Source organism: Gobius niger, assembly GCF_951799975.1.
Source record: "Gobius niger genome assembly, chromosome: 17".
Lineage (NCBI taxonomy): Eukaryota > Metazoa > Chordata > Actinopteri > Gobiiformes > Gobiidae > Gobius > Gobius niger.
Window position 1 is genome coordinate 28105734 of NC_136868.1, and position 8923 is coordinate 28114656.

Genomic DNA, 8923 nt, shown 5'->3' on the forward strand with positions numbered 1-8923 from the left:
ACAAAATAAGTCAAAAAGAAATGATTAAAAAAATAACACTGTGCATTTACATTACAGTATTTACGACGCTCCAGTATGTTTTTGTCTAACCACTTCCACACGTACATTTATTTATACAAAACATGATACTAATCTTTTTTTTTTTTTTTTTTTTTTTAACAATCTCCCTATTCTTCAACTAGTGATGTCGCTCCAATTCATTCCAGCTCGTCTATAACGACTATGTTCAGTTCATCGGCTGCAGCGAGGCCAGCTTCTGTCCTTACAGCCTCATGTGTCACGTCACCCTGAGGGTGGCTCGCCGTGATCGTATAGTGGTTAGTACTCTGCGTTGTGGCCGCAGCAACCCCGGTTCGAATCCGGGTCACGGCACATTTTTGAGAGAAATGCGACGTTATTTCAGTAAAATAGTCCATTAAAAAAAGAAACAAAGAAACCATGAGCTGTTGTGTAGAGGGGCAGGGTGAAGTATTTTGATGATTATTTTGGTTTGTGACATTTGAATTGAAAATGCAGAAAGTAGACATATCAGATCACATCACCTCTTCAAAGAGCCTACTGTACACACACAAATGGATCCTTCTGTGAGAAGCTGCGGTAAAGAAACGTTTGGAGCTTACTTCACTGGCAAGAAATAACCACAAATGTCCACAAGATGGCAGCAGCGCACCGCGAATGCGCACAGAAATCTACACCTCATGCGGAGTCTCTCATTCCAAGACCAAGATTGAACTGCATGTGCTCGTTTAAAACAAATAACGTTTTCAGTAGTAGTAGTACAAAGAAGAAGAAGAAAGAAAGAAAAGATTTATTTTCCCCTTTAGTATCTTATCTGGTAGATAGAACTGCAACATTTCTTAGTAGCTTATGTAAAAGACATGTAGGCTGTATAGAGTGTGAATTTCAATACAGCAAACACAACATGTCAGGAGCTTTCTGTGGTCATTACAAAACAGGACCCAGGGTATTTCATAATATTCATAGTCAAAACCCCTTAGACTAACCATAACCTTGTATAATGACAGTGAATTTCCAGAAAACGTGGTTGACATTTTCTCTGTAAAAATATGGAAAAGGGGCTGCGAAGTGCATCATCCCTGTCATTTTATTTTTCATATTTCCATCCCATGAAGTGCGACCCACTTCTGACAGAATTCTCCAGCCTGATTTCCATTCTTGACATGGGCCAGGGGAGCATCATGGCCTGACACTGTGGTTGTGGTCGACTTCCAGCTGTATTTGTTCTGAGTGCAGGTCCACAGTGTCAGGGGCAGCTGCGCACAGGGAGAATTATCCCAGTCTGAGGTTGCAGCCTGAATTAATGAGACAATATGCAGATGAGAAACTGTGGCTCGGTAGATCTTAGAGCTTAGCTTGACCAGCCAGAGCACAGAGCCTCATAGTCAGAGTATAACACAAAGGGTCAGGACCCAACAGTTTAATGTGGAAACACTTTCAGTGGGTCATGAGCCTTTTCCAGAAACCTTTTAAGCAATTTAGATTTTTTTTTTTTTCTTGATTAAGAACTAGTGACTTTATATTTTCATGACACTGAAACAGGCCTGGTAATGAAAAACAGAGAAATTTGCAAGCATACGTTGAGTACAATGGGTGAGGAAAAAGCTTCTCTTTGGTCCTCATGGTGGGGAGCTGACATTGCTGTTATACCACCCCCTAGTGGCCAGGGGCGACTTCAAAAGACACTTGGTAAACAGCGTTCCTATGGAGACTTTGACTTTGTTTGCACTGCTTAAAAACCTGGCTCCAAAGAGTTTCTCTTTTTCTAAAAAATGCTCTGACCCATGAGACAAAGCTGCAGGATATGGTATTTTTTAACTGCGCTGGTTTGTGTACTGCAGAAATAAACAGCTGAAGCCTAAAGCTATGATTGACAGGCTCTGGAGCTCTGTGGAGGCTTGTAGCCGGTCCAGCAGCTTCCCGCCTTTTTGCCCTTACGAACAGGCTTCGTAAGAGGAGTCTAAACAGCCATGTTCATTTCACATACCACTCGGGATCATCACTATGAATGGGGCTATATCTTCTGCCTTATATCTATGGTTGAGTATGTTGTTATTTATTAAGATTTTGTGGTGAAAATACAATATTTGGCATTGTACATAACAAATAAAAAATAATTTGGGTCATTCTAAATTCAGTGCTTTAAGTTGGCCAGTACTCACCGGTACTGGCCCACCAGCGCCACCGGCGGCACGGTAGCGCAGCGGTTAGTGCTCTCGCTTCACAGCTAGAAGGTCCGGGTTCGATTCCCACCAGGACGGGGCCTTTCTGTGTGGAGTTTGCATGTTGTCTGCGTAGATTTCCTCCGGACACTCCGGTTTCCCCTACCACTAAAAACATGCACAATAGGCCAGGATGAATGATGTGTGAGTGAATGTGTGGTGGTGTCAGAGGGTCCGTTGGCGCAGACGTGTGTAGTCGCGAAAGCGCCTCTGACAGTCTCCCCCAGGGGAAACTGAAGCTACAAACGTAGTTTACACCACCGAGTATGGAGTGAATGTACAACTGTCTCATGTAAAGCGCTTTGTGACCATGTCTGTGAAAGGCGCTATATAAATAAAGATCTTCTTCTTCTACTCAGTACTGCCACCAGTGATGCCGGTAACGCTTTAATCTGATACCGTGTTTTCCAGACTATACTATCAATTGCTCTGGATTAAACGACGCAACCAGCCATAAATTGCCTAATGAAGAAAAAAACAACAGGCTGAATCGGCAGACGGTATGCTAACGTAACACATTAATGGTTAGCTACATGAAGCATAAACAACGAACTACATAGGTGTCTAGTATGTTAATGCCACACAAACAGTTCAGATAATTATAGCATAAATATGACTAATATCACATATTAGTCGCTCCAGAGTATAAGACCATTCAAGCTATTATAGTTTGGAAAAGTTACTTTTCCAAGTCACAGTGTGTTACTATTTTGTCCTTTTCCTTTGTAAAAAGATACATTTGCTTTCCTTTTGCGTCATAAGGAGTGAGGAAACCTATGCGGCAAGTCACGTGTTCAGCATGAGGACCACGGCATCAACGTAAACAACAATGGAGGGAGGAGAGATGCACGTTTTCTCACTGCTCACTATTTGAGTTTGTGTCTGATGAAGACAGCAATATAAAGGTTCGCTGTACACTCAACATAGTGTTAGGCTATCGAGCTTCAGACACTACATCCAATTAAGAAACATCTACAGTAAAAGATGTGAGTACCGGCACCTCTTTTGGGCCACAAAGCATGCCTAAGTTAGTGGTGGGTCTTGAAGCCATGCCGGTTAAAGGAACAGGCCACTGCTTTTCCATACTGTGATATGTTCTTACCTGAGGTTAGACGAGTTGATACGTACCTGTCTGGTCTTTGTGTGTGCCCGTCGAAGAGCGTGGTAGCTTCTAACTTCACCCCCGTTTGGAGCTATAGGAATACATTGGCGAGACTGAGCGCACGCACAAAGACCAGACAGGTACTTGCACAATTTCCAGTGTTGTGCAAGTATTCAAGGGCAGGTAATTAGCAGATGATAAAACAGATGTTTTTATACAGTAATTCATATTCCATTTAGTTTTGTTTTATGCATTGAATAGAGATTATGCAAAGAAGGGGAGCGGAGAAGAGGAGTCCGAACAGAGTCAAATTTAAAAGTTATCGGTTCCAACACTGGGGCACATGGGGCACAGAACTTCCTGTAAACAAAGGCCTCTCCTCATTTGGCTTCAATCCCACCATTTAGACACATTACTACTAAAGTTGCTGACCCATAAAAAACAATTATTACTGGAGAATATTCATAAACAGTGGACACTTCTAGCCAAGGGCGCTTTCACATTACAAATAAGAAACAGCCGGGAACATAATTGAAGGAGTCAGAAGTCTCACATTGTTGCTGGAGATTATGAATATTTTTATCCGACTGTGGATACGCGCCAGCAGTGGAGCGCATACTGAAAACGGGGGGAAAAAACAAACAAAATAAAAGGTCATTATGGAAATCAAGCAAACAACGCATTTACTAATAAGGTTTTGGGGAGCACGCGGAAACGCCTCTGGCTACTGTGGGCTACGTTTTAATAAGCGCTAACCTTTTTGGACCAACTTGAGCGGGTAGTATTGATTGAAACATGTCACTATTGATTCCTGTCTGAAATGAGCTAAAATACAATTACGTCCGCCACAAAAGAACTCACTCCAGGAATATAATTAGCTCCTGAATCACCGTAGTCCATGCGGTTGCGTATACAGCCTGTATATGTGAACATCAACTGGAGCAGAACAGTTTCGTTTACTTTTCAGCCCATTTTACTCCTATATGCACAATGCTTTTTTGTTTTCATTTGTAATAACACGTTCAAAGCTGCAGTAACAGAATATAAGCTATAGTGTGCTAGGTAATTGGGAGAGTCTGAACGTTTCCTGGTGCGCCATGAGAAAGCATTCATTAATAGCGGACTCACACAGTTGGGTTTTTGGTCTATAAGCTTTAAAGGAACAGGCCACCGTGTTTCCATACTGAGATATGTTCTTACCTGAGCTTAGACGAGTTGATGTGTACCTGTCTGGTCTTTGTGTGTGCCCGTGGAAGAGCTTTGTCGCTTCTAACTTCACCCCGTTTGGAGCTATAGGAATATGCTGGGAGAGGCCAAACGCTAACAACAACTTTGGTCGTTTTGCGTGACTGAGGGCACACACAAAGACCTGACAGGTACGTATCAACTCGACTAAGCTCAGGTAAGAACATATTTTAGTATGGAAAAACAGTGGCCGGTTCCTTTACAGAAGAACTAAGGCTGCGTCCGAAACCATCAGATTGCTAAGAGCTCTTACGCCAAACCGGATGTGCGTCAGCGTCCACCATGACAAGTTGCTTCCGAATTGGTGAGTCAGTTAGGAAGTAGTTAGGAAAAGGAGCCTTGATGCTAACTATCATAGCCACTTTAGCATAGGGACCTCTGATGCTAACTAACCAGTGATTAGGAGCTATGTGCCGTCCCACAAGCCACTGCGCCAAACCCCCTCGCCCCCACCCTCGAGTGATTCATGCGCAACCACTGTTGATTGACAGGAGCACATTTAATAATAAAAATAATAATAATTAAAAATTAAGATTCTGCACAAGCCAAACTTTATAAAAGTGACAAAATCCATGTTGTCGTCCCCACAGCTCAGTCACATGTCAGTGTTAAAGAGTAAACTCAGGAAACGGATTAATTAGGCCCGAGCGCCATACATGGCGATAGGGACTATTGCTTCTGCAACGCAGGGGGGCACCAGGGTGCGCTTCGATGGCGTACGGAGTGCACAACGGACACGACAGGGACCACAGCGACCTCCGACCACGACAGACGCATAGGACTCGGCCAGAGCTTTCCGAAAATGTCTAATGTGTAAAAACAGCTACAATGGAAAAACGCCTATATTGTTTTTGCTTTTGCAGAAAAGCCTTCCCGGGGGCTTCAGCGGCCAACCGCGCGCTCCACGTACACGCCAGAAAAAAATGACCCACAACTTTTTTGTGCGCCTTAGCCAGAGCTTTCCAACGGTGTACAGCATGTGGTGGTAACGGCAACGGCTTAGGTTTTTTTGGCAAAAAACGATTATTTTTCTTTCTTTCTTTCTTTCTTTCCGCCTCTTAAAACTGGATTTTCACCCCCTGAACGTGCGCGAAAACTCAATTAAAAATCACCGAAAAATCCGGTCTGGTGAAAAATTTACGAAAATGTGAGTGTCCAATGTGGGACGTGCAAAAAGGCACAACAGCGCCACCTGCAAATTTGAAAAAAATAATTCAGTGACGGAGAGCCTCCACCAACTTGGACACACACTCGCGCCTTTGGGCACAGACATTGTCCAGGTCGTGACCAGCAAAAAACATTATTATGACCCCGCCCCCTGACAAACAGGAAGTCCCCTATTTTGAGTGGAAAAATGAGGAAAAGTCAAATTGCCTCCACGCTGATGTCGCATTTGAACGAACTCCTCCGTGGGCGTTTGTCCGAATGAGCTTCTGATCGCTTCTAACTCATCTACACATGTTGGGGATCAAAAGTTATCCAAAGAATTTTGCTACGTTTTGCGGTCTTCGTCCAGTGGAGCCCCAAAGTTGACCTTTATTTTGGCGATTTCTGAGACCTCAATAATGGCCCCCGTTGCACAAACTAGCTCAGATTATTACCAAAACTCATACACATGTTGCCCCTTCACCCCCGCATACATGACATGAGGTTTGGTGGCAGTGGACCCAACAGCGCCCCCTATAAAATGCATGTTAATGTCATCACTCATTCACTGGGTACGTACCAGAGAGTCATGACCCTGACAGTTGCATGCGCCTTGGTCAGAGCTTTCCGAAAATGTATAATATATGGTATTTCGAGCAACGGGAACCCTTGTTAGGCCCGAGCGCCATACATGGCGATAGGGACTATTGCTTCTGCAACGCAGGGGGGCACCAGGGTGCGCTTCGATGGCGTACGGAGTGCACAACGGACACGACAGGGACCACAGCGACCTCCGACCACGACAGACGCATAGGACTCGGCCAGAGCTTTCCGAAAATGTCTAATGTGTAAAAACAGCTACAATGGAAAAACGCCTATATTGTTTTTGCTTTTGCAGAAAAGCCTTCCCGGGGGCTTCAGCGGCCAACCGCGCGCTCCACGTACACGCCAGAAAAAAATGACCCACAACTTTTTTGTGCGCCTTAGCCAGAGCTTTCCAACGGTGTACAGCATGTGGTGGTAACGGCAACGGCTTAGGTTTTTTTGGCAAAAAACGATTATTTTTCTTTCTTTCTTTCTTTCTTTCCGCCTCTTAAAACTGGATTTTCACCCCCTGAACGTGCGCGAAAACTCAATTAAAAATCACCGAAAAATCCGGTCTGGTGAAAAATTTACGAAAATGTGAGTGTCCAATGTGGGACGTGCAAAAAGGCACAACAGCGCCACCTGCAAATTTGAAAAAAATAATTCAGTGACGGAGAGCCTCCACCAACTTGGACACACACTCGCGCCTTTGGGCACAGACATTGTCCAGGTCGTGACCAGCAAAAAACATTATTATGACCCCGCCCCCTGACAAACAGGAAGTCCCCTATTTTGAGTGGAAAAATGAGGAAAAGTCAAATTGCCTCCACGCTGATGTCGCATTTGAACGAACTCCTCCGTGGGCGTTTGTCCGAATGAGCTTCTGATCGCTTCTAACTCATCTACACTTGTTGGGGATCAAAAGTTATCCAAAGAATTTTGCTACGTTTTGCGGTCTTCGTCCAGTGGAGCCCCAAAGTTGACCTTTATTTTGGCGATTTCTGAGACCTCAATAATGGCCCCCGTTCGCACAAACTAGCTCAGATTATTACCAAAACTCATACACATGTTGCCCCTTCACCCCCGCATACATGACATGAGGTTTGGTGGCAGTGGACCCAACAGCGCCCCCTATAAAATGCATGTTAATGTCATCACTCATTCACTGGGTACGTACCAGAGAGTCATGACCCTGACAGTTGCATGCGCCTTGGTCAGAGCTTTCCGAAAATGTATAATATATGGTATTTCGAGCAACGGGAACCCTTGCTAGGCCCGAGCGCCATACATGGCGATAGGGACTATTGCTTCTGCAACGCAGGGGGGCACCAGGGTGCGCTTCGATGGCGTACGGAGTGCACAACGGACACGACAGGGACCACAGCGACCTCCGACCACGACAGACGCATAGGACTCGGCCAGAGCTTTCCGAAAATGTCTAATGTGTAAAAACAGCTACAATGGAAAAACGCCTATATTGTTTTTGCTTTTGCAGAAAAGCCTTCCCGGGGGCTTCAGCGGCCAACCGCGCGCTCCACGTACACGCCAGAAAAAAATGACCCACAACTTTTTTGTGCGCCTTAGCCAGAGCTTTCCAACGGTGTACAGCATGTGGTGGTAACGGCAACGGCTTAGGTTTTTTTGGCAAAAAACGATTATTAGGCCCGAGCGCCATACATGGCGGTAGGGTCTATTGTTTCTGTGTTTTCAGAAAAGCCCTCCCGGGGGCTTCAGCGGCCAACCGCGCGCTCCACGTACACGCCAGGAAAAAATGACCCACAAGTATTTTGTGCGCCTCAGCCAGAGCTTTCCAATGGTGTATAGCATGTGGTGGTAACGGCAACAGCTTAGGTTTTTTTGGCAAAAAACCTATTATTTTTCTTTCTATCTTTCTGCTTTCCTCTCTCGGAAACTGGCTTTTGACCCCCTGAACATGCGCGAAAACTCAATAAAAAATCACCGAAAAATCCGGTCTGGTGAAAAATTGATGAAAATGTGAGTGTCCAATGTGGCACATGCAAAATGGCACAACAGCGCCACCTGCAAATTTGAAAAAAATAATTCAGTGACGGAGAGCCTCCACCAACTGGGACACACACTCGCGCCTTTGGGCACAGACATTGTCCAGGTCGTGACCAGCAAAAAACATTATTATGACCCCGCCCCCGGACAAACAGGAAGTCCCCTATTTTGAGTGGAAAAATGAGGAAAAGTCAAATTGCCTCCGCGCTGATGTCGCATTTGAACGAACTCCTCCGTGGGCGTTTGTCCGAATGAGCTTCTGATCACTTCTAACTCATCTACACATGTTGGGGATCAAAAGTTATCCACGGAATTTTGCTATGTTATGCGGTCTTCCTCCAGTGGAGCCCCAAAGTTGACCTTTATTTTGGCAGTTTTTGAGACATCAATAATGGCTCCTGTTCGCACAAACTAACTCCGATCATTACCAAAACTCATACACATATCGCCCCTTGACCCCCGCATACATGACATGAGGTTTGGTGGCAGTGGACCCAACAGCGCCCCCTTTAATATGCATGTTAATGCCATCACTCATTCACGGGGTACGTGCCAGAGAGTAATGACCCTGACAGGTGCATGC